Source organism: Chiloscyllium plagiosum, unplaced genomic scaffold (genome assembly GCF_037043375.1).
Source record: "Chiloscyllium plagiosum isolate Xiang-an unplaced genomic scaffold, Cpla_swu_hap1 HiC_scaffold_28, whole genome shotgun sequence".
Lineage (NCBI taxonomy): Eukaryota > Metazoa > Chordata > Chondrichthyes > Orectolobiformes > Hemiscylliidae > Chiloscyllium > Chiloscyllium plagiosum.
The window spans coordinates 44,337,471-44,365,090 of record NW_028270166.1 but is presented as its reverse complement, the minus strand read 5'-3'; the positions used below and the strand labels follow the sequence as shown (position 1 = coordinate 44,365,090).

At 54.1% G+C, this 27,620-nt stretch overlaps 24 non-coding genes across 24 annotated transcripts; all 24 read right to left on the bottom strand.

Annotated features, from left to right (window-relative positions):
* Positions 1–252: 252 nt before the first annotated feature.
* trnak-cuu (transfer RNA lysine (anticodon CUU)) lies at positions 253–325 on the bottom strand. Its single transcript has one exon. It is a non-coding gene; the product is annotated as a tRNA-Lys (tRNA).
* Positions 326–1,419: 1,094 nt separating this feature from the next.
* trnan-auu (transfer RNA asparagine (anticodon AUU)) lies at positions 1,420–1,492 on the bottom strand. Its single transcript has one exon. It is a non-coding gene; the product is annotated as a tRNA-Asn (tRNA).
* Positions 1,493–2,586: 1,094 nt separating this feature from the next.
* On the bottom strand, positions 2,587–2,659 carry trnak-cuu (transfer RNA lysine (anticodon CUU)). Its single transcript has one exon. It is a non-coding gene; the product is annotated as a tRNA-Lys (tRNA).
* A 1,094-nt stretch (positions 2,660–3,753) lies between these two features.
* trnak-cuu (transfer RNA lysine (anticodon CUU)) lies at positions 3,754–3,826 on the bottom strand. The gene has a single exon. It is a non-coding gene; the product is annotated as a tRNA-Lys (tRNA).
* A 1,094-nt stretch (positions 3,827–4,920) lies between these two features.
* trnak-cuu (transfer RNA lysine (anticodon CUU)) lies at positions 4,921–4,993 on the bottom strand. Its single transcript has one exon. It is a non-coding gene; the product is annotated as a tRNA-Lys (tRNA).
* Positions 4,994–6,087: 1,094 nt separating this feature from the next.
* Positions 6,088–6,160, bottom strand: trnak-cuu (transfer RNA lysine (anticodon CUU)). The gene has a single exon. It is a non-coding gene; the product is annotated as a tRNA-Lys (tRNA).
* A 1,094-nt stretch (positions 6,161–7,254) lies between these two features.
* trnak-uuu (transfer RNA lysine (anticodon UUU)) lies at positions 7,255–7,327 on the bottom strand. The gene has a single exon. It is a non-coding gene; the product is annotated as a tRNA-Lys (tRNA).
* Positions 7,328–8,421: 1,094 nt separating this feature from the next.
* On the bottom strand, positions 8,422–8,494 carry trnak-cuu (transfer RNA lysine (anticodon CUU)). The gene has a single exon. It is a non-coding gene; the product is annotated as a tRNA-Lys (tRNA).
* Positions 8,495–9,588: 1,094 nt separating this feature from the next.
* Positions 9,589–9,661, bottom strand: trnak-uuu (transfer RNA lysine (anticodon UUU)). The gene has a single exon. It is a non-coding gene; the product is annotated as a tRNA-Lys (tRNA).
* A 1,094-nt stretch (positions 9,662–10,755) lies between these two features.
* trnak-cuu (transfer RNA lysine (anticodon CUU)) lies at positions 10,756–10,828 on the bottom strand. Its single transcript has one exon. It is a non-coding gene; the product is annotated as a tRNA-Lys (tRNA).
* Positions 10,829–11,922: 1,094 nt separating this feature from the next.
* Positions 11,923–11,995, bottom strand: trnak-uuu (transfer RNA lysine (anticodon UUU)). The gene has a single exon. It is a non-coding gene; the product is annotated as a tRNA-Lys (tRNA).
* A 1,094-nt stretch (positions 11,996–13,089) lies between these two features.
* On the bottom strand, positions 13,090–13,162 carry trnak-uuu (transfer RNA lysine (anticodon UUU)). The gene has a single exon. It is a non-coding gene; the product is annotated as a tRNA-Lys (tRNA).
* A 1,094-nt stretch (positions 13,163–14,256) lies between these two features.
* On the bottom strand, positions 14,257–14,329 carry trnak-cuu (transfer RNA lysine (anticodon CUU)). Its single transcript has one exon. It is a non-coding gene; the product is annotated as a tRNA-Lys (tRNA).
* A 1,094-nt stretch (positions 14,330–15,423) lies between these two features.
* On the bottom strand, positions 15,424–15,496 carry trnak-cuu (transfer RNA lysine (anticodon CUU)). Its single transcript has one exon. It is a non-coding gene; the product is annotated as a tRNA-Lys (tRNA).
* Positions 15,497–16,590: 1,094 nt separating this feature from the next.
* trnak-cuu (transfer RNA lysine (anticodon CUU)) lies at positions 16,591–16,663 on the bottom strand. The gene has a single exon. It is a non-coding gene; the product is annotated as a tRNA-Lys (tRNA).
* Positions 16,664–17,757: 1,094 nt separating this feature from the next.
* Positions 17,758–17,830, bottom strand: trnak-cuu (transfer RNA lysine (anticodon CUU)). The gene has a single exon. It is a non-coding gene; the product is annotated as a tRNA-Lys (tRNA).
* Positions 17,831–18,924: 1,094 nt separating this feature from the next.
* On the bottom strand, positions 18,925–18,997 carry trnak-cuu (transfer RNA lysine (anticodon CUU)). The gene has a single exon. It is a non-coding gene; the product is annotated as a tRNA-Lys (tRNA).
* Positions 18,998–20,091: 1,094 nt separating this feature from the next.
* Positions 20,092–20,164, bottom strand: trnak-uuu (transfer RNA lysine (anticodon UUU)). Its single transcript has one exon. It is a non-coding gene; the product is annotated as a tRNA-Lys (tRNA).
* A 1,094-nt stretch (positions 20,165–21,258) lies between these two features.
* trnak-cuu (transfer RNA lysine (anticodon CUU)) lies at positions 21,259–21,331 on the bottom strand. Its single transcript has one exon. It is a non-coding gene; the product is annotated as a tRNA-Lys (tRNA).
* Positions 21,332–22,425: 1,094 nt separating this feature from the next.
* On the bottom strand, positions 22,426–22,498 carry trnak-cuu (transfer RNA lysine (anticodon CUU)). Its single transcript has one exon. It is a non-coding gene; the product is annotated as a tRNA-Lys (tRNA).
* A 1,094-nt stretch (positions 22,499–23,592) lies between these two features.
* trnak-uuu (transfer RNA lysine (anticodon UUU)) lies at positions 23,593–23,665 on the bottom strand. The gene has a single exon. It is a non-coding gene; the product is annotated as a tRNA-Lys (tRNA).
* A 1,094-nt stretch (positions 23,666–24,759) lies between these two features.
* trnak-cuu (transfer RNA lysine (anticodon CUU)) lies at positions 24,760–24,832 on the bottom strand. Its single transcript has one exon. It is a non-coding gene; the product is annotated as a tRNA-Lys (tRNA).
* A 1,094-nt stretch (positions 24,833–25,926) lies between these two features.
* Positions 25,927–25,999, bottom strand: trnak-uuu (transfer RNA lysine (anticodon UUU)). The gene has a single exon. It is a non-coding gene; the product is annotated as a tRNA-Lys (tRNA).
* A 1,094-nt stretch (positions 26,000–27,093) lies between these two features.
* trnak-cuu (transfer RNA lysine (anticodon CUU)) lies at positions 27,094–27,166 on the bottom strand. Its single transcript has one exon. It is a non-coding gene; the product is annotated as a tRNA-Lys (tRNA).
* Positions 27,167–27,620: the final 454 nt, after the last annotated feature.

The window sequence follows — 27,620 nt, the reverse complement described above, 5'->3', positions numbered from 1 at the left end:
TTCCACAGTCGAGGGATTCGATGCTAATTTCTGATACGCACATTTGGAGGACCTGAAAGAGATCAATTCAAACAGAAGCCACGCTTTGCGGGAGAAACACCGCGAGTTTGGCAGCAACTGCCACATTTCGGAAATGCAGGCAAAAGTGGCCTGTGCTTGCTTCCCACCGCCACAATGTGAGGGCCATTCAGTCTGATTTGCTCGCACTACGCCTTCGCTGTTGTCCCGTGGCAGTGCAATTTAAAAGCGACCCACCCGAGCAGGGACTTGAATCCTGGACCCTCAGATTAAGAGTCTGATGCTCTACCGACTGAGCTACCCGGGCTCGCGGCAAGCCGCCGCCCTGCTGCGGCTTTTCCTGCTTGAGCTGGAAAAGACGTTCGCGCTTCACACTCTCGCGCAGCCATTCTGACACAATCCACACAATTCAGTAGGAAAGACGGGCAGCCCCGACTGTGCAGGGCCGATTCCAAACCGCTGTCTCTCTTCATCACCCCCATTCCATTGCCGCCCCGACCTCTCTCTACTGTAACAACCCTCCTCAACACACACCTCTGGCACCGTCAAAGCCATCAGCAAGCTTACAACACAGCACCGCCAAAGTAAGAACGGTGCTCATGAGACGGCCTCATCATCATCCCTCCAACACCACGCACAGTCCCTACCCCCAGCATCCACTCTCTGCTCGACACATTCCACCCGAACACAAGCCGCAGGCACCGACACTCCCACACGCACTGCCACATCACCATCAGCTCCAAAACAAGGAAGATGTGCATGAAAGGTTCCGTTTGAAGTGTCTGACTTGATTTTAAAAAAGCAGACCATCGATGACAGCAGTGTCCATAAATCGAAGCTTCAGCACGTGCAAATAGAATCAGGATTTCACTGCTGCCTCCCAGCGCCACGGACCCTTGTCGGATTCGAGCCTCGGGCGACTACCTGTGTGCAGTTTGCACATTCTACCCGTGTCTGCGTGGATTTCGTCGGACGGATCCGGTTTCCTCCCACAGTCCAAAGGTGTGCAGGTCAGGTGTTCTGGCCATGCTAAATTGCCCATTGTTTTCAGGGATGTGTAGGTTCGGTGCATTTGTTCGGGGTAAATAGAGTCATGCGGTCGGGGTTTGGGTGTGTGGGGGATACTACTGGGAGAGTCGGGAGCCTGTTTCCACAGTCGAGGGATTCGATGCTAATTTCTGATTACGCACATTTGGAGGACCTGAAAGAGATCAATTCAAACAGAAGCCACGCTTTGCGGGAGAAACACCGCGAGTTTGGCAGCAACTGCCACATTTCGGAAATGCAGGCAAAAGTGGCCTGTGCTTGCTTCCCACCGCCACAATGTGAGGGCCATTCAGTCTGATTTGCTCGCACTACGCCTTCGCTGTTGTCCCGTGGCAGTGCAATTTAAAAGCGACCCACCCGAGCAGGGACTTGAATCCTGGACCCTCAGATTAATAGTCTGATGCTCTACCGACTGAGCTACCCGGGCTCGCGGCAAGCCGCCGCCCTGCTGCGGCTTTTCCTGCTTGAGCTGGAAAAGACGTTCGCGCTTCACACTCTCGCGCAGCCATTCTGACACAATCCACACAATTCAGTAGGAAAGACGGGCAGCCCCGACTGTGCAGGGCCGATTCCAAACCGCTGTCTCTCTTCATCACCCCCATTCCATTGCCGCCCCGACCTCTCTCTACTGTAACAACCCTCCTCAACACACACCTCTGGCACCGTCAAAGCCATCAGCAAGCTTACAACACAGCACCGCCAAAGTAAGAACGGTGCTCATGAGACGGCCTCATCATCATCCCTCCAACACCACGCACAGTCCCTACCCCCAGCATCCACTCTCTGCTCGACACAATCCACCCGAACACAAGCCGCAGGCACCGACACTCCCACACGCACTGCCACATCACCATCAGCTCCAAAACAAGGAAGATGTGCATGAAAGGTTCCGTTTGAAGTGTCTGACTTGATTTTAAAAAAGCAGACCATCGATGACAGCAGTGTCCATAAATCGAAGCTTCAGCACGTGCAAATAGAATCAGGATTTCACTGCTGCCTCCCAGCGCCACGGACCCTTGTCGGATTCGAGCCTCGGGCGACTACCTGTGTGCAGTTTGCACATTCTACCCGTGTCTGCGTGGATTTCGTCGGACGGATCCGGTTTCCTCCCACAGTCCAAAGGTGTGCAGGTCAGGTGTTCTGGCCATGCTAAATTGCCCATTGTTTTCAGGGATGTGTAGGTTCGGTGCATTTGTTCGGGGTAAATAGAGTCATGCGGTCGGGGTTTGGGTGTGTGGGGGATACTACTGGGAGAGTCGGGAGCCTGTTTCCACAGTCGAGGGATTCGATGCTAATTTCTGATTACGCACATTTGGAGGACCTGAAAGAGATCAATTCAAACAGAAGCCACGCTTTGCGGGAGAAACACCGCGAGTTTGGCAGCAACTGCCACATTTCGGAAATGCAGGCAAAAGTGGCCTGTGCTTGCTTCCCACCGCCACAATGTGAGGGCCATTCAGTCTGATTTGCTCGCACTACGCCTTCGCTGTTGTCCCGTGGCAGTGCAATTTAAAAGCGACCCACCCGAGCAGGGACTTGAATCCTGGACCCTCAGATTAAGAGTCTGATGCTCTACCGACTGAGCTACCCGGGCTCGCAGCAAGCCGCCGCCCTGCTGCGGCTTTTCCTGCTTGAGCTGGAAAAGACGTTCGCGCTTCACACTCTCGCGCAGCCATTCTGACACAATCCACACAATTCAGTAGGAAAGACGGGCAGCCCCGACTGTGCAGGGCCGATTCCAAACCGCTGTCTCTCTTCATCACCCCCATTCCATTGCCGCCCCAACCTCTCTCTACTGTAACAACCCTCCTCAACACACACCTCTGGCACCGTCAAAGCCATCAGCAAGCTTACAACACAGCACCGCCAAAGTAAGAACGGTGCTCATGAGACGGCCTCATCATCATCCCTCCAACACCACGCACAGTCCCTACCCCCAGCATCCACTCTCTGCTCGACACAATCCACCCGAACACAAGCCGCAGGCACCGACACTCCCACACGCACTGCCACATCACCATCAGCTCCAAAACAAGGAAGATGTGCATGAAAGGTTCCGTTTGAAGTGTCTGACTTGATTTTAAAAAAGCAGACCATCGATGACAGCAGTGTCCATAAATCGAAGCTTCAGCACGTGCAAATAGAATCAGGATTTCACTGCTGCCTCCCAGCGCCACGGACCCTTGTCGGATTCGAGCCTCGGGCGACTACCTGTGTGCAGTTTGCACATTCTACCCGTGTCTGCGTGGATTTCGTCGGACGGATCCGGTTTCCTCCCACAGTCCAAAGGTGTGCAGGTCAGGTGTTCTGGCCATGCTAAATTGCCCATTGTTTTCAGGGATGTGTAGGTTCGGTGCATTTGTTCGGGGTAAATAGAGTCATGCGGTCGGGGTTTGGGTGTGTGGGGGATACTACTGGGAGAGTCGGGAGCCTGTTTCCACAGTCGAGGGATTCGATGCTAATTTCTGATTACGCACATTTGGAGGACCTGAAAGAGATCAATTCAAACAGAAGCCACGCTTTGCGGGAGAAACACCGCGAGTTGGGCAGCAACTGCCACATTTCGGAAATGCAGGCAAAAGTGGCCTGTGCTTGCTTCCCACCGCCACAATGTGAGAGCCATTCAGTCTGATTTGCTCGCACTACGCCTTCGCTGTTGTCCCGTGGCAGTGCAATTTAAAAGCGACCCACCCGAGCAGGGACTTGAATCCTGGACCCTCAGATTAAGAGTCTGATGCTCTACCGACTGAGCTACCCGGGCTCGCGGCAATCCGCCGCCCTGCTGCGGCTTTTCCTGCTTGAGCTGGAAAAGACGTTCGCGCTTCACACTCTCGCGCAGCCATTCTGACACAATCCACACAATTCAGTAGGAAAGACGGGCAGCCCCGACTGTGCAGGGCCGATTCCAAACCGCTGTCTCTCTTCATCACCCCCATTCCATTGCCGCCCCGACCTCTCTCTACTGTAACAACCCTCCTCAACACACACCTCTGGCACCGTCAAAGCCATCAGCAAGCTTACAACACAGCACCGCCAAAGTAAGAACGGTGCTCATGAGACGGCCTCATCATCATCCCTCCAACACCACGCACAGTCCCTACCCCCAGCATCCACTCTCTGCTCGACACAATCCACCCGAACACAAGCCGCAGGCAACGACACTCCCACACGCACTGCCACATCACCATCAGCTCCAAAACAAGGAAGATGTGCATGAAAGGTTCCGTTTGAAGTGTCTGACTTGATTTTAAAAAAGCAGACCATCGATGACAGCAGTGTCCATAAATCGAAGCTTCAGCACGTGCAAATAGAATCAGGATTTCACTGTTGCCTCCCAGCGCCACGGACCCTTGTCGGATTCGAGCCTCGGGCGACTACCTGTGTGCAGTTTGCACATTCTACCCGTGTCTGCGTGGATTTCGTCGGACGGATCCGGTTTCCTCCCACAGTCCAAAGGTGTGCAGGTCAGGTGTTCTGGCCATGCTAAATTGCCCATTGTTTTCAGGGATGTGTAGGTTCGGTGCATTTGTTCGGGGTAAATAGAGTCATGCGGTCGGGGTTTGGGTGTGTGGGGGATACTACTGGGAGAGTCGGGAGCCTGTTTCCACAGTCGAGGGATTCGATGCTAATTTCTGATTACGCACATTTGGAGGACCTGAAAGAGATCAATTCAAACAGAAGCCACGCTTTGCGGGAGAAACACCGCGAGTTTGGCAGCAACTGCCACATTTCGGAAATGCAGGCAAAAGTGGCCTGTGCTTGCTTCCCACCGCCACAATGTGAGGGCCATTCAGTCTGATTTGCTCGCACTACGCCTTCGCTGTTGTCCCGTGGCAGTGCAATTTAAAAGCGACCCACCCGAGCAGGGACTTGAATCCTGGACCCTCAGATTAAGAGTCTGATGCTCTACCGACTGAGCTACCCGGGCTCGCGGCAAGCCGCCGCCCTGCTGCGGCTTTTCCTGCTTGAGCTGGAAAAGACGTTCGCGCTTCACACTCTCGCGCAGCCATTCTGACACAATCCACACAATTCAGTAGGAAAGACGGGCAGCCCCGACTGTGCAGGGCCGATTCCAAACCGCTGTCTCTCTTCATCACCCCCATTCCATTGCCGCCCCGACCTCTCTCTACTGTAACAACCCTCCTCAACACACACCTCTGGCACCGTCAAAGCCATCAGCAAGCTTACAACACAGCACCGCCAAAGTAAGAACGGTGCTCATGAGACGGCCTCATCATCATCCCTCCAACACCACGCACAGTCCCTACCCCCAGCATCCACTCTCTGCTCGACACAATCCACCCGAACACAAGCCGCAGGCACCGACACTCCCACACGCACTGCCACATCACCATCAGCTCCAAAACAAGGAAGATGTGCATGAAAGGTTCCGTTTGAAGTGTCTGACTTGATTTTAAAAAAGCAGACCATCGATGACAGCAGTGTCCATAAATCGAAGCTTCAGCACGTGCAAATAGAATCAGGATTTCACTGCTGCCTCCCAGCGCCACGGACCCTTGTCGGATTCGAGCCTCGGGCGACTACCTGTGTGCAGTTTGCACATTCTACCCGTGTCTGCGTGGATTTCGTCGGACGGATCCGGTTTCCTCCCACAGTCCAAAGGTGTGCAGGTCAGGTGTTCTGGCCATGCTAAATTGCCCATTGTTTTCAGGGATGTGTAGGTTCGGTGCATTTGTTCGGGGTAAATAGAGTCATGCGGTCGGGGTTTGGGTGTGTGGGGGATACTACTGGGAGAGTCGGGAGCCTGTTTCCACAGTCGAGGGATTCGATGCTAATTTCTGATTACGCACATTTGGAGGACCTGAAAGAGATCAATTCAAACAGAAGCCACGCTTTGCGGGAGAAACACCGCGAGTTTGGCAGCAACTGCCACATTTCGGAAATGCAGGCAAAAGTGGCCTGTGCTTGCTTCCCACCGCCACAATGTGAGGGCCATTCAGTCTGATTTGCTCGCACTACGCCTTCGCTGTTGTCCCGTGGCAGTGCAATTTAAAAGCGACCCGCCCGAGCAGGGACTTGAACCCTGGACCCTCAGATTAAGAGTCTGATGCTCTACCGACTGAGCTACCCGGGCTCGTGGCAAGCCGCCGCCCTGCTGCGGCTTTTCCTGCTTGAGCTGGAAAAGACGTTCGCGCTTCACACTCTCGCGCAGCCATTCTGACACAATCCACACAATTCAGTAGGAAAGACGGGCAGCCCCGACTGTGCAGGGCCGATTCCAAACCGCTGTCTCTCTTCATCACCCCCATTCCATTGCCGCCCCGACCTCTCTCTACTGTAACAACCCTCCTCAACACACACCTCTGGCACCGTCAAAGCCATCAGCAAGCTTACAACACAGCACCGCCAAAGTAAGAACGGTGCTCATGAGACGGCCTCATCATCATCCCTCCAACACCACGCACAGTCCCTACCCCCAGCATCCACTCTCTGCTCGACACAATCCACCCGAACACAAGCCGCAGGCACCGACACTCCCACACGCACTGCCACATCACCATCAGCTCCAAAACAAGGAAGATGTGCATGAAAGGTTCCGTTTGAAGTGTCTGACTTGATTTTTAAAAAGCAGACCATCGATGACAGCAGTGTCCATAAATCGAAGCTTCAGCACGTGCAAATAGAATCAGGATTTCACTGCTGCCTCCCAGCGCCACGGACCCTTGTCGGATTCGAGCCTCGGGCGACTACCTGTGTGCAGTTTGCACATTCTACCCGTGTCTGCGTGGATTTCGTCGGACGGATCCGGTTTCCTCCCACAGTCCAAAGGTGTGCAGGTCAGGTGTTCTGGCCATGCTAAATTGCCCATTGTTTTCAGGGATGTGTATGTTCGGTGCATTTGTTCGGGGAAAATAGAGTCATGCGGTAGGGGTTTGGGTGTGTGGGGGATACTACTGGGAGAGTCGGGAGCCTGTTTCCACAGTCGAGGGATTCGATGCTAATTTCTGATTACGCACATTTGGAGGACCTGAAAGAGATCAATTCAAACAGAAGCCACGCTTTGCGGGAGAAACACCGCGAGTTTGGCAGCAACTGCCACATTTCGGAAATGCAGGCAAAAGTGGCCTGTGCTTGCTTCCCACCGCCACAATGTGAGGGCCATTCAGTCTGATTTGCTCGCACTACGCCTTCGCTGTTGTCCCGTGGCAGTGCAATTTAAAAGCGACCCGCCCGAGCAGGGACTTGAACCCTGGACCTTCAGATTAAAAGTCTGATGCTCTACCGACTGAGCTACACGGGCTCGTGGCAAGCCGCTGCCCTGCTGCGGCTTTTCCTGCTTGAGCTGGAAAAGACGTTCGCGCTTCACACTCTCGCGCAGCCATTCTGACACAATCCACACAATTCAGTAGGAAAGACGGGCAGCCCCGACTGTGCAGGGCCGATTCCAAACCGCTGTCTCTCTTCATCACCCCCATTCCATTGCCGCCCCGACCTCTCTCTACTGTAACAACCCTCCTCAACACACACCTCTGGCACCGTCAAAGCCATCAGCAAGCTTACAACACAGCACCGCCAAAGTAAGAACGGTGCTCATGAGACGGCCTCATCATCATCCCTCCAACACCACGCACAGTCCCTACCCCCAGCATCCACTCTCTGCTCGACACAATCCACCCGAACACAAGCCGCAGGCACCGACACTCCCACACGCACTGCCACATCACCATCAGCTCCAAAACAAGGAAGATGTGCATGAAAGGTTCCGTTTGAAGTGTCTGACTTGATTTTAAAAAAGCAGACCATCGATGACAGCAGTGTCCATAAATCGAAGCTTCAGCACGTGCAAATAGAATCAGGATTTCACTGCTGCCTCCCAGCGCCACGGACCCTTGTCGGATTCGAGCCTCGGGCGACTACCTGTGTGCAGTTTGCACATTCTACCCGTGTCTGCGTGGATTTCGTCGGACGGATCCGGTTTCCTCCCACAGTCCAAAGGTGTGCAGGTCAGGTGTTCTGGCCATGCTAAATTGCCCATTGTTTTCAGGGATGTGTAGGTTCGGTGCATTTGTTCGGGGTAAATAGAGTCATGCGGTAGGGGTTTGGGTGTGTGGGGGATACTACTGGGAGAGTCGGGAGCCTGTTTCCACAGTCGAGGGATTCGATGCTAATTTCTGATTACGCACATTTGGAGGACCTGAAAGAGATCAATTCAAACAGAAGCCACGCTTTGCGGGAGAAACACCGCGAGTTTGGCAGCAACTGCCACATTTCGGAAATGCAGGCAAAAGTGGCCTGTGCTTGCTTCCCACCGCCACAATGTGAGGGCCATTCAGTCTGATTTGCTCGCACTACGCCTTCGCTGTTGTCCCGTGGCAGTGCAATTTAAAAGCGACCCGCCCGAGCAGGGACTTGAACCCTGGACCCTCAGATTAAGAGTCTGATGCTCTACCGACTGAGCTACCCGGGCTCGCGGCAAGCCGCCGCCCTGCTGCGGCTTTTCCTGCTTGAGCTGGAAAAGACGTTCGCGCTTCACACTCTCGCGCAGCCATTCTGACACAATCCACACAATTCAGTAGGAAAGACGGGCAGCCCCGACTGTGCAGGGCCGATTCCAAACCGCTGTCTCTCTTCATCACCCCCATTCCATTGCCGCCCCGACCTCTCTCTACTGTAACAACCCTCCTCAACACACACCTCTGGCACCGTCAAAGCCATCAGCAAGCTTACAACACAGCACCACCAAAGTAAGAACGGTGCTCATGAGACGGCCTCATCATCATCCCTCCAACACCACGCACAGTCCCTACCCCCAGCATCCACTCTCTGCTCGACACAATCCACCCGAACACAAGCCGCAGGCACCGACACTCCCACACGCACTGCCACATCACCATCAGCTCCAAAACAAGGAAGATGTGCATGAAAGGTTCCGTTTGAAGTGTCTGACTTGATTTTAAAAAAGCAGACCATCGATGACAGCAGTGTCCATAAATCGAAGCTTCAGCACGTGCAAATAGAATCAGGATTTCACTGCTGCCTCCCAGCGCCACGGACCCTTGTCGGATTCGAGCCTCGGGCGACTACCTGTGTGCAGTTTGCACATTCTACCCGTGTCTGCGTGGATTTCGTCGGACGGATCCGGTTTCCTCCCACAGTCCAAAGGTGTGCAGGTCAGGTGTTCTGGCCATGCTAAATTGCCCATTGTTTTCAGGGATGTGTAGGTTCGGTGCATTTGTTCGGGGTAAATAGAGTCATGCGGTAGGGGTTTGGGTGTGTGGGGGATACTACTGGGAGAGTCGGGAGCCTGTTTCCACAGTCGAGGGATTCGATGCTAATTTCTGATTACGCACATTTGGAGGACCTGAAAGAGATCAATTCAAACAGAAGCCACGCTTTGCGGGAGAAACACCGCGAGTTTGGCAGCAACTGCCACATTTCGGAAATGCAGGCAAAAGTGGCCTGTGCTTGCTTCCCACCGCCACAATGTGAGGGCCATTCAGTCTGATTTGCTCGCACTACGCCTTCGCTGTTGTCCCGTGGCAGTGCAATTTAAAAGCGACCCGCCCGAGCAGGGACTTGAACCCTGGACCCTCAGATTAAAAGTCTGATGCTCTACCGACTGAGCTACCCGGGCTCGTGGCAAGTCGCCGCCCTGCTGCGGCTTTTCCTGCTTGAACTGGAAAAGTCGTTCGCGCTTCACACTCTCGCGCAGCCATTCTGACACAATCCACACAATTCAGTAGGAAAGACGGGCAGCCCCGACTGTGCAGGGCCGATTCCAAACCGCTGTCTCTCTTCATCACCCCCATTCCATTGCCGCCCCGACCTCTCTCTACTGTAACAACCCTCCTCAACACACACCTCTGGCACCGTCAAAGCCATCAGCAAGCTTACAACACAGCACCGCCAAAGTAAGAACGGTGCTCATGAGACGGCCTCATCATCATCCCTCCAACACCACGCACAGTCCCTACCCCCAGCATCCACTCTCTGCTCGACACAATCCACCCGAACACAAGCCGCAGGCACCGACACTCCCACACGCACTGCCACATCACCATCAGCTCCAAAACAAGGAAGATGTGCATGAAAGGTTCCGTTTGAAGTGTCTGACTTGATTTTAAAAAAGCAGACCATCGATGACAGCAGTGTCCATAAATCGAAGCTTCAGCACGTGCAAATAGAATCAGGATTTCACTGCTGCCTCCCAGCGCCACGGACCCTTGTCGGATTCGAGCCTCGGGCGACTACCTGTGTGCAGTTTGCACATTCTACCCGTGTCTGCGTGGATTTCGTCGGACGGATCCGGTTTCCTCCCACAGTCCAAAGGTGTGCAGGTCAGGTGTTCTGGCCATGCTAAATTGCCCATTGTTTTCAGGGATGTGTAGGTTCGGTGCATTTGTTCGGGGTAAATAGAGTCATGCGGTAGGGGTTTGGGTGTGTGGGGGATACTACTGGGAGAGTCGGGAGCCTGTTTCCACAGTCGAGGGATTCGATGCTAATTTCTGATTACGCACATTTGGAGGACCTGAAAGAGATCAATTCAAACAGAAGCCACGCTTTGCGGGAGAAACACCGCGAGTTTGGCAGCAACTGCCACATTTCGGAAATGCAGGCAAAAGTGGCCTGTGCTTGCTTCCCACCGCCACAATGTGAGGGCCATTCAGTCTGATTTGCTCGCACTACGCCTTCGCTGTTGTCCCGTGGCAGTGCAATTTAAAAGCGACCCGCCCGAGCAGGGACTTGAACCCTGGACCCTCAGATTAAGAGTCTGATGCTCTACCGACTGAGCTACCCGGGCTCGCGGCAAGCCGCCGCCCTGCTGCGGCTTTTCCTGCTTGAGCTGGAAAAGACGTTCGCGCTTCACACTCTCGCGCAGCCATTCTGACACAATCCACACAATTCAGTAGGAAAGACGGGCAGCCCCGACTGTGCAGGGCCGATTCCAAACCGCTGTCTCTCTTCATCACCCCCATTCCATTGCCGCCCCGACCTCTCTCTACTGTAACAACCCTCCTCAACACACACCTCTGGCACCGTCAAAGCCATCAGCAAGCTTACAACACAGCACCACCAAAGTAAGAACGGTGCTCATGAGACGGCCTCATCATCATCCCTCCAACACCACGCACAGTCCCTACCCCCAGCATCCACTCTCTGCTCGACACAATCCACCCGAACACAAGCCGCAGGCACCGACACTCCCACACGCACTGCCACATCACCATCAGCTCCAAAACAAGGAAGATGTGCATGAAAGGTTCCGTTTGAAGTGTCTGACTTGATTTTAAAAAAGCAGACCATCGATGACAGCAGTGTCCATAAATCGAAGCTTCAGCACGTGCAAATAGAATCAGGATTTCACTGCTGCCTCCCAGCGCCACGGACCCTTGTCGGATTCGAGCCTCGGGCGACTACCTGTGTGCAGTTTGCACATTCTACCCGTGTCTGCGTGGATTTCGTCGGACGGATCCGGTTTCCTCCCACAGTCCAAAGGTGTGCAGGTCAGGTGTTCTGGCCATGCTAAATTGCCCATTGTTTTCAGGGATGTGTAGGTTCGGTGCATTTGTTCGGGGTAAATAGAGTCATGCGGTAGGGGTTTGGGTGTGTGGGGGATACTACTGGGAGAGTCGGGAGCCTGTTTCCACAGTCGAGGGATTCGATGCTAATTTCTGATTACGCACATTTGGAGGACCTGAAAGAGATCAATTCAAACAGAAGCCACGCTTTGCGGGAGAAACACCGCGAGTTTGGCAGCAACTGCCACATTTCGGAAATGCAGGCAAAAGTGGCCTGTGCTTGCTTCCCACCGCCACAATGTGAGGGCCATTCAGTCTGATTTGCTCGCACTACGCCTTCGCTGTTGTCCCGTGGCAGTGCAATTTAAAAGCGACCCGCCCGAGCAGGGACTTGAACCCTGGACCCTCAGATTAAAAGTCTGATGCTCTACCGACTGAGCTACCCGGGCTCGTGGCAAGTCGCCGCCCTGCTGCGGCTTTTCCTGCTTGAACTGGAAAAGTCGTTCGCGCTTCACACTCTCGCGCAGCCATTCTGACACAATCCACACAATTCAGTAGGAAAGACGGGCAGCCCCGACTGTGCAGGGCCGATTCCAAACCGCTGTCTCTCTTCATCACCCCCATTCCATTGCCGCCCCGACCTCTCTCTACTGTAACAACCCTCCTCAACACACACCTCTGGCACCGTCAAAGCCATCAGCAAGCTTACAACACAGCACCGCCAAAGTAAGAACGGTGCTCATGAGACGGCCTCATCATCATCCCTCCAACACCACGCACAGTCCCTACCCCCAGCATCCACTCTCTGCTCGACACAATCCACCCGAACACAAGCCGCAGGCACCGACACTCCCACACGCACTGCCACATCACCATCAGCTCCAAAACAAGGAAGATGTGCATGAAAGGTTCCGTTTGAAGTGTCTGACTTGATTTTAAAAAAGCAGACCATCGATGACAGCAGTGTCCATAAATCGAAGCTTCAGCACGTGCAAATAGAATCAGGATTTCACTGCTGCCTCCCAGCGCCACGGACCCTTGTCGGATTCGAGCCTCGGGCGACTACCTGTGTGCAGTTTGCACATTCTACCCGTGTCTGCGTGGATTTCGTCGGACGGATCCGGTTTCCTCCCACAGTCCAAAGGTGTGCAGGTCAGGTGTTCTGGCCATGCTAAATTGCCCATTGTTTTCAGGGATGTGTAGGTTCGGTGCATTTGTTCGGGGTAAATAGAGTCATGCGGTAGGGGTTTGGGTGTGTGGGGGATACTACTGGGAGAGTCGGGAGCCTGTTTCCACAGTCGAGGGATTCGATGCTAATTTCTGATTACGCACATTTGGAGGACCTGAAAGAGATCAATTCAAACAGAAGCCACGCTTTGCGGGAGAAACACCGCGAGTTTGGCAGCAACTGCCACATTTCGGAAATGCAGGCAAAAGTGGCCTGTGCTTGCTTCCCACCGCCACAATGTGAGGGCCATTCAGTCTGATTTGCTCGCACTACGCCTTCGCTGTTGTCCCGTGGCAGTGCAATTTAAAAGCGACCCGCCCGAGCAGGGACTTGAACCCTGGACCCTCAGATTAAAAGTCTGATGCTCTACCGACTGAGCTACCCGGGCTCGTGGCAAGTCGCCGCCCTGCTGCGGCTTTTCCTGCTTGAACTGGAAAAGTCGTTCGCGCTTCACACTCTCGCGCAGCCATTCTGACACAATCCACACAATTCAGTAGGAAAGACGGGCAGCCCCGACTGTGCAGGGCCGATTCCAAACCGCTGTCTCTCTTCATCACCCCCATTCCATTGCCGCCCCGACCTCTCTCTACTGTAACAACCCTCCTCAACACACACCTCTGGCACCGTCAAAGCCATCAGCAAGCTTACAACACAGCACCGCCAAAGTAAGAACGGTGCTCATGAGACGGCCTCATCATCATCCCTCCAACACCACGCACAGTCCCTACCCCCAGCATCCACTCTCTGCTCGACACAATCCACCCGAACACAAGCCGCAGGCACCGACACTCCCACACGCACTGCCACATCACCATCAGCTCCAAAACAAGGAAGATGTGCATGAAAGGTTCCGTTTGAAGTGTCTGACTTGATTTTAAAAAAGCAGACCATCGATGACAGCAGTGTCCATAAATCGAAGCTTCAGCACGTGCAAATAGAATCAGGATTTCACTGCTGCCTCCCAGCGCCACGGACCCTTGTCGGATTCGAGCCTCGGGCGACTACCTGTGTGCAGTTTGCACATTCTACCCGTGTCTGCGTGGATTTCGTCGGACGGATCCGGTTTCCTCCCACAGTCCAAAGGTGTGCAGGTCAGGTGTTCTGGCCATGCTAAATTGCCCATTGTTTTCAGGGATGTGTAGGTTCGGTGCATTTGTTCGGGGCAAATAGAGTCATGCGGTAGGGGTTTGGGTGTGTGGGGGATACTACTGGGAGAGTCGGGAGCCTGTTTCCACAGTCGAGGGATTCGATGCTAATTTCTGATTACGCACATTTGGAGGACCTGAAAGAGATCAATTCAAACAGAAGCCACGCTTTGCGTGAGAAACACCGCGAGTTTGGCAGCAACTGCCACATTTCGGAAATGCAGGCAAAAGTGGCCTGTGCTTGCTTCCTACCGCCACAATGTGAGGGCCATTCAGTCTGATTTGCTCGCACTACGCCTTCGCTGTTGTCCCGTGGCAGTGCAATTTAAAAGCGACCCGCCCGAGCAGGGACTTGAACCCTGGACCCTCAGATTAAGAGTCTGATGCTCTACCGACTGAGCTACCCGGGCTCGCGGCAAGCCGCCGCCCTGCTGCGGCTTTTCCTGCTTGAGCTGGAAAAGACGTTCGCGCTTCACACTCTCGCGCAGCCATTCTGACACAATCCACACAATTCAGTAGGAAAGACGGGCAGCCCCGACTGTGCAGGGCCGATTCCAAACCGCTGTCTCTCTTCATCACCCCCATTCCATTGCCGCCCCGACCTCTCTCTACTGTAACAACCCTCCTCAACACACACCTCTGGCACCGTCAAAGCCATCAGCAAGCTTACAACACAGCACCGCCAAAGTAAGAACGGTGCTCATGAGACGGCCTCATCATCATCCCTCCAACACCACGCACAGTCCCTACCCCCAGCATCCACTCTCTGCTCGACACAATCCACCCGAACACAAGCCGCAGGCACCGACACTCCCACACGCACTGCCACATCACCATCAGCTCCAAAACAAGGAAGATGTGCATGAAAGGTTCCGTTTGAAGTGTCTGACTTGATTTTAAAAAAGCAGACCATCGATGACAGCAGTGTCCATAAATCGAAGCTTCAGCACGTGCAAATAGAATCAGGATTTCACTGCTGCCTCCCAGCGCCACGGACCCTTGTCGGATTCGAGCCTCGGGCGACTACCTGTGTGCAGTTTGCACATTCTACCCGTGTCTGCGTGGATTTCGTCGGACGGATCCGGTTTCCTCCCACAGTCCAAAGGTGTGCAGGTCAGGTGTTCTGGCCATGCTAAATTGCCCATTGTTTTCAGGGATGTGTAGGTTCGGTGCATTTGTTCGGGGTAAATAGAGTCATGCGGTAGGGGTTTGGGTGTGTGGGGGATACTACTGGGAGAGTCGGGAGCCTGTTTCCACAGTCGAGGGATTCGATGCTAATTTCTGATTACGCACATTTGGAGGACCTGAAAGAGATCAATTCAAACAGAAGCCACGCTTTGCGGGAGAAACACCGCGAGTTTGGCAGCAACTGCCACATTTCGGAAATGCAGGCAAAAGTGGCCTGTGCTTGCTTCCTACCGCCACAATGTGAGGGCCATTCAGTCTGATTTGCTCGCACTACGCCTTCGCTGTTGTCCCGTGGCAGTGCAATTTAAAAGCGACCCGCCCGAGCAGGGACTTGAACCCTGGACCCTCAGATTAAGAGTCTGATGCTCTACCGACTGAGCTACCCGGGCTCGCGGCAAGCCGCCGCCCTGCTGCGGCTTTTCCTGCTTGAGCTGGAAAAGACGTTCGCGCTTCACACTCTCGCGCAGCCATTCTGACACAATCCACACAATTCAGTAGGAAAGACGGGCAGCCCCGACTGTGCAGGGCCGATTCCAAACCGCTGTCTCTCTTCATCACCCCCATTCCATTGCCGCCCCGACCTCTCTCTACTGTAACAACCCTCCTCAACACACACCTCTGGCACCGTCAAAGCCATCAGCAAGCTTACAACACAGCACCGCCAAAGTAAGAACGGTGCTCATGAGACGGCCTCATCATCATCCCTCCAACACCACGCACAGTCCCTACCCCCAGCATCCACTCTCTGCTCGACACAATCCACCCGAACACAAGCCGCAGGCACCGACACTCCCACACGCACTGCCACATCACCATCAGCTCCAAAACAAGGAAGATGTGCATGAAAGGTTCCGTTTGAAGTGTCTGACTTGATTTTAAAAAAGCAGACCATCGATGACAGCAGTGTCCATAAATCGAAGCTTCAGCACGTGCAAATAGAATCAGGATTTCACTGCTGCCTCCCAGCGCCACGGACCCTTGTCGGATTCGAGCCTCGGGCGACTACCTGTGTGCAGTTTGCACATTCTACCCGTGTCTGCGTGGATTTCGTCGGACGGATCCGGTTTCCTCCCACAGTCCAAAGGTGTGCAGGTCAGGTGTTCTGGCCATGCTAAATTGCCCATTGTTTTCAGGGATGTGTAGGTTCGGTGCATTTGTTCGGGGCAAATAGAGTCATGCGGTAGGGGTTTGGGTGTGTGGGGGATACTACTGGGAGAGTCGGGAGCCTGTTTCCACAGTCGAGGGATTCGATGCTAATTTCTGATTACGCACATTTGGAGGACCTGAAAGAGATCAATTCAAACAGAAGCCACGCTTTGCGGGAGAAACACCGCGAGTTTGGCAGCAACTGCCACATTTCGGAAATGCAGGCAAAAGTGGCCTGTGCTTGCTTCCTACCGCCACAATGTGAGGGCCATTCAGTCTGATTTGCTCGCACTACGCCTTCGCTGTTGTCCCGTGGCAGTGCAATTTAAAAGCGACCCGCCCGAGCAGGGACTTGAACCCTGGACCCTCAGATTAAGAGTCTGATGCTCTACCGACTGAGCTACCCGGGCTCGCGGCAAGCCGCCGCCCTGCTGCGGCTTTTCCTGCTTGAGCTGGAAAAGACGTTCGCGCTTCACACTCTCGCGCAGCCATTCTGACACAATCCACACAATTCAGTAGGAAAGACGGGCAGCCCCGACTGTGCAGGGCCGATTCCAAACCGCTGTCTCTCTTCATCACCCCCATTCCATTGCCGCCCCGACCTCTCTCTACTGTAACAACCCTCCTCAACACACACCTCTGGCACCGTCAAAGCCATCAGCAAGCTTACAACACAGCACCGCCAAAGTAAGAACGGTGCTCATGAGACGGCCTCATCATCATCCCTCCAACACCACGCACAGTCCCTACCCCCAGCATCCACTCTCTGCTCGACACAATCCACCCGAACACAAGCCGCAGGCACCGACACTCCCACACGCACTGCCACATCACCATCAGCTCCAAAACAAGGAAGATGTGCATGAAAGGTTCCGTTTGAAGTGTCTGACTTGATTTTAAAAAAGCAGACCATCGATGACAGCAGTGTCCATAAATCGAAGCTTCAGCACGTGCAAATAGAATCAGGATTTCACTGCTGCCTCCCAGCGCCACGGACCCTTGTCGGATTCGAGCCTCGGGCGACTACCTGTGTGCAGTTTGCACATTCTACCCGTGTCTGCGTGGATTTCGTCGGACGGATCCGGTTTCCTCCCACAGTCCAAAGGTGTGCAGGTCAGGTGTTCTGGCCATGCTAAATTGCCCATTGTTTTCAGGGATGTGTAGGTTCGGTGCATTTGTTCGGGGTAAATAGAGTCATGCGGTAGGGGTTTGGGTGTGTGGGGGATACTACTGGGAGAGTCGGGAGCCTGTTTCCACAGTCGAGGGATTCGATGCTAATTTCTGATTACGCACATTTGGAGGACCTGAAAGAGATCAATTCAAACAGAAGCCACGCTTTGCGGGAGAAACACCGCGAGTTTGGCAGCAACTGCCACATTTCGGAAATGCAGGCAAAAGTGGCCTGTGCTTGCTTCCTACCGCCACAATGTGAGGGCCATTCAGTCTGATTTGCTCGCACTACGCCTTCGCTGTTGTCCCGTGGCAGTGCAATTTAAAAGCGACCCGCCCGAGCAGGGACTTGAACCCTGGACCCTCAGATTAAGAGTCTGATGCTCTACCGACTGAGCTACCCGGGCTCGCGGCAAGCCGCCGCCCTGCTGCGGCTTTTCCTGCTTGAGCTGGAAAAGACGTTCGCGCTTCACACTCTCGCGCAGCCATTCTGACACAATCCACACAATTCAGTAGGAAAGACGGGCAGCCCCGACTGTGCAGGGCCGATTCCAAACCGCTGTCTCTCTTCATCACCCCCATTCCATTGCCGCCCCGACCTCTCTCTACTGTAACAACCCTCCTCAACACACACCTCTGGCACCGTCAAAGCCATCAGCAAGCTTACAACACAGCACCGCCAAAGTAAGAACGGTGCTCATGAGACGGCCTCATCATCATCCCTCCAACACCACGCACAGTCCCTACCCCCAGCATCCACTCTCTGCTCGACACAATCCACCCGAACACAAGCCGCAGGCACCGACACTCCCACACGCACTGCCACATCACCATCAGCTCCAAAACAAGGAAGATGTGCATGAAAGGTTCCGTTTGAAGTGTCTGACTTGATTTTAAAAAAGCAGACCATCGATGACAGCAGTGTCCATAAATCGAAGCTTCAGCACGTGCAAATAGAATCAGGATTTCACTGCTGCCTCCCAGCGCCACGGACCCTTGTCGGATTCGAGCCTCGGGCGACTACCTGTGTGCAGTTTGCACATTCTACCCGTGTCTGCGTGGATTTCGTCGGACGGATCCGGTTTCCTCCCACAGTCCAAAGGTGTGCAGGTCAGGTGTTCTGGCCATGCTAAATTGCCCATTGTTTTCAGGGATGTGTAGGTTCGGTGCATTTGTTCGGGGTAAATAGAGTCATGCGGTAGGGGTTTGGGTGTGTGGGGGATACTACTGGGAGAGTCGGGAGCCTGTTTCCACAGTCGAGGGATTCGATGCTAATTTCTGATTACGCACATTTGGAGGACCTGAAAGAGATCAATTCAAACAGAAGCCACGCTTTGCGGGAGAAACACCGCGAGTTTGGCAGCAACTGCCACATTTCGGAAATGCAGGCAAAAGTGGCCTGTGCTTGCTTCCTACCGCCACAATGTGAGGGCCATTCAGTCTGATTTGCTCGCACTACGCCTTCGCTGTTGTCCCGTGGCAGTGCAATTTAAAAGCGACCCGCCCGAGCAGGGACTTGAACCCTGGACCCTCAGATTAAGAGTCTGATGCGCTACCGACTGAGCTACCCGGGCTCGCGGCAAGCCGCCGCCCTGCTGCGGCTTTTCCTGCTTGAGCTGGAAAAGACGTTCGCGCTTCACACTCTCGCGCAGCCATTCTGACACAATCCACACAATTCAGTAGGAAAGACGGGCAGCCCCGACTGTGCAGGGCCGATTCCAAACCGCTGTCTCTCTTCATCACCCCCATTCCATTGCCGCCCCGACCTCTCTCTACTGTAACAACCCTCCTCAACACACACCTCTGGCACCGTCAAAGCCATCAGCAAGCTTACAACACAGCACCGCCAAAGTAAGAACGGTGCTCATGAGACGGCCTCATCATCATCCCTCCAACACCACGCACAGTCCCTACCCCCAGCATCCACTCTCTGCTCGACACAATCCACCCGAACACAAGCCGCAGGCACCGACACTCCCACACGCACTGCCACATCACCATCAGCTCCAAAACAAGGAAGATGTGCATGAAAGGTTCCGTTTGAAGTGTCTGACTTGATTTTAAAAAAGCAGACCATCGATGACAGCAGTGTCCATAAATCGAAGCTTCAGCACGTGCAAATAGAATCAGGATTTCACTGCTGCCTCCCAGCGCCACGGACCCTTGTCGGATTCGAGCCTCGGGCGACTACCTGTGTGCAGTTTGCACATTCTACCCGTGTCTGCGTGGATTTCGTCGGACGGATCCGGTTTCCTCCCACAGTCCAAAGGTGTGCAGGTCAGGTGTTCTGGCCATGCTAAATTGCCCATTGTTTTCAGGGATGTGTAGGTTCGGTGCATTTGTTCGGGGTAAATAGAGTCATGCGGTAGGGGTTTGGGTGTGTGGGGGATACTACTGGGAGAGTCGGGAGCCTGTTTCCACAGTCGAGGGATTCGATGCTAATTTCTGATTACGCACATTTGGAGGACCTGAAAGAGATCAATTCAAACAGAAGCCACGCTTTGCGGGAGAAACACCGCGAGTTTGGCAGCAACTGCCACATTTCGGAAATGCAGGCAAAAGTGGCCTGTGCTTGCTTCCCACCGCCACAATGTGAGGGCCATTCAGTCTGATTTGCTCGCACTACGCCTTCGCTGTTGTCCCGTGGCAGTGCAATTTAAAAGCGACCCGCCCGAGCAGGGACTTGAACCCTGGGCCCTCAGATTAAAAGTCTGATGCTCTACCGACTGAGCTACCCGGGCTCGTGGCAAGCCGCCGCCCTGCTGCGGCTTTTCCTGCTTGAACTGGAAAAGTCGTTCGCGCTTCACACTCTCGCGCAGCCATTCTGACACAATCCACACAATTCAGTAGGAAAGACGGGCAGCCCCGACTGTGCAGGGCCGATTCCAAACCGCTGTCTCTCTTCATCACCCCCATTCCATTGCCGCCCCGACCTCTCTCTACTGTAACAACCCTCCTCAACACACACCTCTGGCACCGTCAAAGCCATCAGCAAGCTTACAACACAGCACCGCCAAAGTAAGAACGGTGCTCATGAGACGGCCTCATCATCATCCCTCCAACACCACGCACAGTCCCTACCCCCAGCATCCACTCTCTGCTCGACACAATCCACCCGAACACAAGCCGCAGGCACCGACACTCCCACACGCACTGCCACATCACCATCAGCTCCAAAACAAGGAAGATGTGCATGAAAGGTTCCGTTTGAAGTGTCTGACTTGATTTTAAAAAAGCAGACCATCGATGACAGCAGTGTCCATAAATCGAAGCTTCAGCACGTGCAGATAGAATCAGGATTTCACTGCTGCCTCCCAGCGCCACGGACCCTTGTCGGATTCGAGCCTCGGGCGACTACCTGTGTGCAGTTTGCACATTCTACCCGTGTCTGCGTGGATTTCGTCGGACGGATCCGGTTTCCTCCCACAGTCCAAAGGTGTGCAGGTCAGGTGTTCTGGCCATGCTAAATTGCCCATTGTTTTCAGGGATTTGTAGGTTCGGTGCATTTGTTCGGGGTAAATAGAGTCATGCGGTAGGGGTTTGGGTGTGTGGGGGATACTACTGGGAGAGTCGGGAGCCTGTTTCCACAGTCGAGGGATTCGATGCTAATTTCTGATTACGCACATTTGGAGGACCTGAAAGAGATCAATTCAAACAGAAGCCACGCTTTGCGGGAGAAACACCGCGAGTTTGGCAGCAACTGCCACATTTCGGAAATGCAGGCAAAAGTGGCCTGTGCTTGCTTCCTACCGCCACAATGTGAGGGCCATTCAGTCTGATTTGCTCGCACTACGCCTTCGCTGTTGTCCCGTGGCAGTGCAATTTAAAAGCGACCCGCCCGAGCAGGGACTTGAACCCTGGACCCTCAGATTAAGAGTCTGATGCTCTACCGACTGAGCTACCCGGGCTCGCGGCAAGCCGCCGCCCTGCTGCGGCTTTTCCTGCTTGAGCTGGAAAAGACGTTCGCGCTTCACACTCTCGCGCAGCCATTCTGACACAATCCACACAATTCAGTAGGAAAGACGGGCAGCCCCGACTGTGCAGGGCCGATTCCAAACCGCTGTCTCTCTTCATCACCCCCATTCCATTGCCGCCCCGACCTCTCTCTACTGTAACAACCCTCCTCAACACACACCTCTGGCACCGTCAAAGCCATCAGCAAGCTTACAACACAGCACCGCCAAAGTAAGAACGGTGCTCATGAGACGGCCTCATCATCATCCCTCCAACACCACGCACAGTCCCTACCCCCAGCATCCACTCTCTGCTCGACACAATCCACCCGAACACAAGCCGCAGGCACCGACACTCCCACACGCACTGCCACATCACCATCAGCTCCAAAACAAGGAAGATGTGCATGAAAGGTTCCGTTTGAAGTGTCTGACTTGATTTTAAAAAAGCAGACCATCGATGACAGCAGTGTCCATAAATCGAAGCTTCAGCACGTGCAGATAGAATCAGGATTTCACTGCTGCCTCCCAGCGCCACGGACCCTTGTCGGATTCGAGCCTCGGGCGACTACCTGTGTGCAGTTTGCACATTCTACCCGTGTCTGCGTGGATTTCGTCGGACGGATCCGGTTTCCTCCCACAGTCCAAAGGTGTGCAGGTCAGGTGTTCTGGCCATGCTAAATTGCCCATTGTTTTCAGGGATGTGTAGGTTCGGTGCATTTGTTCGGGGTAAATAGAGTCATGCGGTAGGGGTTTGGGTGTGTGGGGGATACTACTGGGAGAGTCGGGAGCCTGTTTCCACAGTCGAGGGATTCGATGCTAATTTCTGATTACGCACATTTGGAGGACCTGAAAGAGATCAATTCAAACAGAAGCCACGCTTTGCGGGAGAAACACCGCGAGTTTGGCAGCAACTGCCACATTTCGGAAATGCAGGCAAAAGTGGCCTGTGCTTGCTTCCTACCGCCACAATGTGAGGGCCATTCAGTCTGATTTGCTCGCACTACGCCTTCGCTGTTGTCCCGTGGCAGTGCAATTTAAAAGCGACCCGCCCGAGCAGGGACTTGAACCCTGGACCCTCAGATTAAGAGTCTGATGCTCTACCGACTGAGCTACCCGGGCTCGCGGCAAGCCGCCGCCCTGCTGCGGCTTTTCCTGCTTGAGCTGGAAAAGACGTTCGCGCTTCACACTCTCGCGCAGCCATTCTGACACAATCCACACAATTCAGTAGGAAAGACGGGCAGCCCCGACTGTGCAGGGCCGATTCCAAACCGCTGTCTCTCTTCATCACCCCCATTCCATTGCCGCCCCGACCTCTCTCTACTGTAACAACCCTCCTCAACACACACCTCTGGCACCGTCAAAGCCATCAGCAAGCTTACAACACAGCACCGCCAAAGTAAGAACGGTGCTCATGAGACGGCCTCATCATCATCCCTCCAACACCACGCACAGTCCCTACCCCCAGCATCCACTCTCTGCTCGACACAATCCACCCGAACACAAGCCGCAGGCACCGACACTCCCACACGCACTGCCACATCACCATCAGCTCCAAAACAAGGAAGATGTGCATGAAAGGTTCCGTTTGAAGTGTCTGACTTGATTTTAAAAAAGCAGACCATCGATGACAGCAGTGTCCATAAATCGAAGCTTCAGCACGTGCAAATAGAATCAGGATTTCACTGCTGCCTCCCAGCGCCACGGACCCTTGTCGGATTCGAGCCTCGGGCGACTACCTGTGTGCAGTTTGCACATTCTACCCGTGTCTGCGTGGATTTCGTCGGACGGATCCGGTTTCCTCCCACAGTCCAAAGGTGTGCAGGTCAGGTGTTCTGGCCATGCTAAATTGCCCATTGTTTTCAGGGATGTGTAGGTTCGGTGCATTTGTTCGGGGTAAATAGAGTCATGCGGTAGGGGTTTGGGTGTGTGGGGGATACTACTGGGAGAGTCGGGAGCCTGTTTCCACAGTCGAGGGATTCGATGCTAATTTCTGATTACGCACATTTGGAGGACCTGAAAGAGATCAATTCAAACAGAAGCCACGCTTTGCGGGAGAAACACCGCGAGTTTGGCAGCAACTGCCACATTTCGGAAATGCAGGCAAAAGTGGCCTGTGCTTGCTTCCCACCGCCACAATGTGAGGGCCATTCAGTCTGATTTGCTCGCACTACGCCTTCGCTGTTGTCCCGTGGCAGTGCAATTTAAAAGCGACCCGCCCGAGCAGGGACTTGAACCCTGGACCCTCAGATTAAAAGTCTGATGCTCTACCGACTGAGCTACCCGGGCTCGTGGCAAGTCGCCGCCCTGCTGCGGCTTTTCCTGCTTGAGCTGGAAAAGACGTTCGCGCTTCACACTCTCGCGCAGCCATTCTGACTCAATCCACACAATTCAGTAGGAAAGACGGGCAGCCCCGACTGTGCAGGGCCGATTCCAAACCGCTGTCTCTCTTCATCACCCCCATTCCATTGCCGCCCCGACCTCTCTCTACTGTAACAACCCTCCTCAACACACACCTTTGGCACCGTCAAAGCCATCAGCAAGCTTACAACACAGCACCGCCAAAGTAAGAACGGTGCTCATGAGACGGCCTCAGCATCATCCCTCCAACACCACGCACAGTCCCTACCCCCAGCATCCACTCTCTGCTCGACACAATCCACCCGAACACAAGCCGCAGGCACCGACACTCCCACACGCACTGCCACATCACCATCAGCTCCAAAACAAGGAAGATGTGCATGAAAGGTTCCGTTTGAAGTGTCTGACTTGATTTTAAAAAAGCAGACCATCGATGACAGCAGTGTCCATAAATCGAAGCTTCAGCACGTGCAAATAGAATCAGGATTTCACTGCTGCCTCCCAGCGCCACGGACCCTTGTCGGATTCGAGCCTCGGGCGACTACCTGTGTGCAGTTTGCACATTCTACCCGTGTCTGCGTGGATTTCGTCGGACGGATCCGGTTTCCTCCCACAGTCCAAAGGTGTGCAGGTCAGGTGTTCTGGCCATGCTAAATTGCCCATTGTTTTCAGGGATGTGTAGGTTCGGTGCATTTGTTCGGGGTAAATAGAGTCATGCGGTAGGGGTTTGGGTGTGTGGGGGATACTACTGGGAGAGTCGGGAGCCTGTTTCCACAGTCGAGGGATTCGATGCTAATTTCTGATTACGCACATTTGGAGGACCTGAAAGAGATCAATTCAAACAGAAGCCACGCTTTGCGGGAGAAACACCGCGAGTTTGGCAGCAACTGCCACATTTCGGAAATGCAGGCAAAAGTGGCCTGTGCTTGCTTCCCACCGCCACAATGTGAGGGCCATTCAGTCTGATTTGCTCGCACTACGCCTTCGCTGTTGTCCCGTGGCAGTGCAATTTAAAAGCGACCCGCCCGAGCAGGGACTTGAACCCTGGACCCTCAGATTAAGAGTCTGATGCTCTACCGACTGAGCTACCCGGGCTCGCGGCAAGCCGCCGCCCTGCTGCGGCTTTTCCTGCTTGAGCTGGAAAAGACGTTCGCGCTTCACACTCTCGCGCAGCCATTCTGACACAATCCACACAATTCAGTAGGAAAGACGGGCAGCCCCGACTGTGCAGGGCCGATTCCAAACCGCTGTCTCTCTTCATCACCCCCATTCCATTGCCGCCCCGACCTCTCTCTACTGTAACAACCCTCCTCAACACACACCTCTGGCACCGTCAAAGCCATCAGCAAGCTTACAACACAGCACCGCCAAAGTAAGAACGGTGCTCATGAGACGGCCTCATCATCATCCCTCCAACACCACGCACAGTCCCTACCCCCAGCATCCACTCTCTGCTCGACACAATCCACCCGAACACAAGCCGCAGGCACCGACACTCCCACACGCACTGCCACATCACCATCAGCTCCAAAACAAGGAAGATGTGCATGAAAGGTTCCGTTTGAAGTGTCTGACTTGATTTTAAAAAAGCAGACCATCGATGACAGCAGTGTCCATAAATCGAAGCTTCAGCACGTGCAAATAGAATCAGGATTTCACTGCTGCCTCCCAGCGCCACGGACCCTTGTCGGATTCGAGCCTCGGGCGACTACCTGTGTGCAGTTTGCACATTCTACCCGTGTCTGCGTGGATTTCGTCGGACGGATCCGGTTTCCTCCCACAGTCCAAAGGTGTGCAGGTCAGGTGTTCTGGCCATGCTAAATTGCCCATTGTTTTCAGGGATGTGTAGGTTCGGTGCATTTGTTCGGGGTAAATAGAGTCATGCGGTAGGGGTTTGGGTGTGTGGGGGATACTACTGGGAGAGTCGGGAGCCTGTTTCCACAGTCGAGGGATTCGATGCTAATTTCTGATTACGCACATTTGGAGGACCTGAAAGAGATCAATTCAAACAGAAGCCACGCTTTGCGGGAGAAACACCGCGAGTTTGGCAGCAACTGCCACATTTCGGAAATGCAGGCAAAAGTGGCCTGTGCTTGCTTCCCACCGCCACAATGTGAGGGCCATTCAGTCTGATTTGCTCGCACTACGCCTTCGCTGTTGTCCCGTGGCAGAGCAATTTAAAAGCGACCCGCCCGAGCAGGGACTTGAACCCTGGACCCTCAGATTAAAAGTCTGATGCTCTACCAACTGAGATACCCGGGCTCGTGGCAAGCCGCCGCCCTGCTGCGGCTTTTCCTGCTTGAGCTGGAAAAGACGTTCGCGCTTCACACTCTCGCGCAGCCATTCTGACCCAATCCACACAATTCAGTAGGAAAGACGGGCAGCCCCGACTGTGCAGGGCCGATTCCAAACCGCTGTCTCTCTTCATCACCCCCATTCCATTGCCGCCCCGACCTCTCTCTACTGTAACAACCCTCCTCAACACACACCTCTGGCACCGTCAAAGCCATCAGCAAGCTTACAACACAGCACCGCCAAAGTAAGAACGGTGCTCATGAGACGGCCTCATCATCATCCCTCCAACACCACGCACAGTCCCTACCCCCAGCATCCACTCTCTGCTCGACACAATCCACCCGAACACAAGCCGCAGGCACCGACACTCCCACACGCACTGCCACATCACCATCAGCTCCAAAACAAGGAAGATGTGCATGAAAGGTTCCGTTTGAAGTGTCTGACTTGATTTTAAAAAAGCAGACCATCGATGACAGCAGTGTCCATAAATCGAAGCTTCAGCACGTGCAAATAGAATCAGGATTTCACTGCTGCCTCCCAGCGCCACGGACCCTTGTCGGATTCGAGCCTCGGGCGACTACCTGTGTGCAGTTTGCACATTCTACCCGTGTCTGCGTGGATTTCGTCGGACGGATCCGGTTTCCTCCCACAGTCCAAAGGTGTGCAGGTCAGGTGTTCTGGCCATGCTAAATTGCCCATTGTTTTCAGGGATGTGTAGGTTCGGTGCATTTGTTCGGGGTAAATAGAGTCATGCGGTAGGGGTTTGGGTGTGTGGGGGATACTACTGGGAGAGTCGGGAGCCTGTTTCCACAGTCGAGGGATTCGATGCTAATTTCTGATTACGCACATTTGGAGGACCTGAAAGAGATCAATTCAAACAGAAGCCACGCTTTGCGGGAGAAACACCGCGAGTTTGGCAGCAACTGCCACATTTCGGAAATGCAGGCAAAAGTGGCCTGTGCTTGCTTCCCACCGCCACAATGTGAGGGCCATTCAGTCTGATTTGCTCGCACTACGCCTTCGCTGTTGTCCCGTGGCAGTGCAATTTAAAAGCGACCCGCCCGAGCAGGGACTTGAACCCTGGACCCTCAGATTAAGAGTCTGATGCTCTACCGACTGAGCTACCCGGGCTCGCGGCAAGCCGCCGCCCTGCTGCGGCTTTTCCTGCTTGAGCTGGAAAAGACGTTCGCGCTTCACACTCTCGCGCAGCCATTCTGACACAATCCACACAATTCAGTAGGAAAGACGGGCAGCCCCGACTGTGCAGGGCCGATTCCAAACCGCTGTCTCTCTTCATCACCCCCATTCCATTGCCGCCCCGACCTCTCTCTACTGTAACAACCCTCCTCAACACACACCTTTGGCACCGTCAAAGCCATCAGCAAGCTTACAACACAGCACCGCCAAAGTAAGAACGGTGCTCATGAGACGGCCTCAGCATCATCCCTCCAACACCACGCACAGTCCCTACCCCCAGCATCCACTCTCTGCTCGACACAATCCACCCGAACACAAGCCGCAGGCACCGACACTCCCACACGCACTGCCACATCACCATCAGCTCCAAAACAAGGAAGATGTGCAT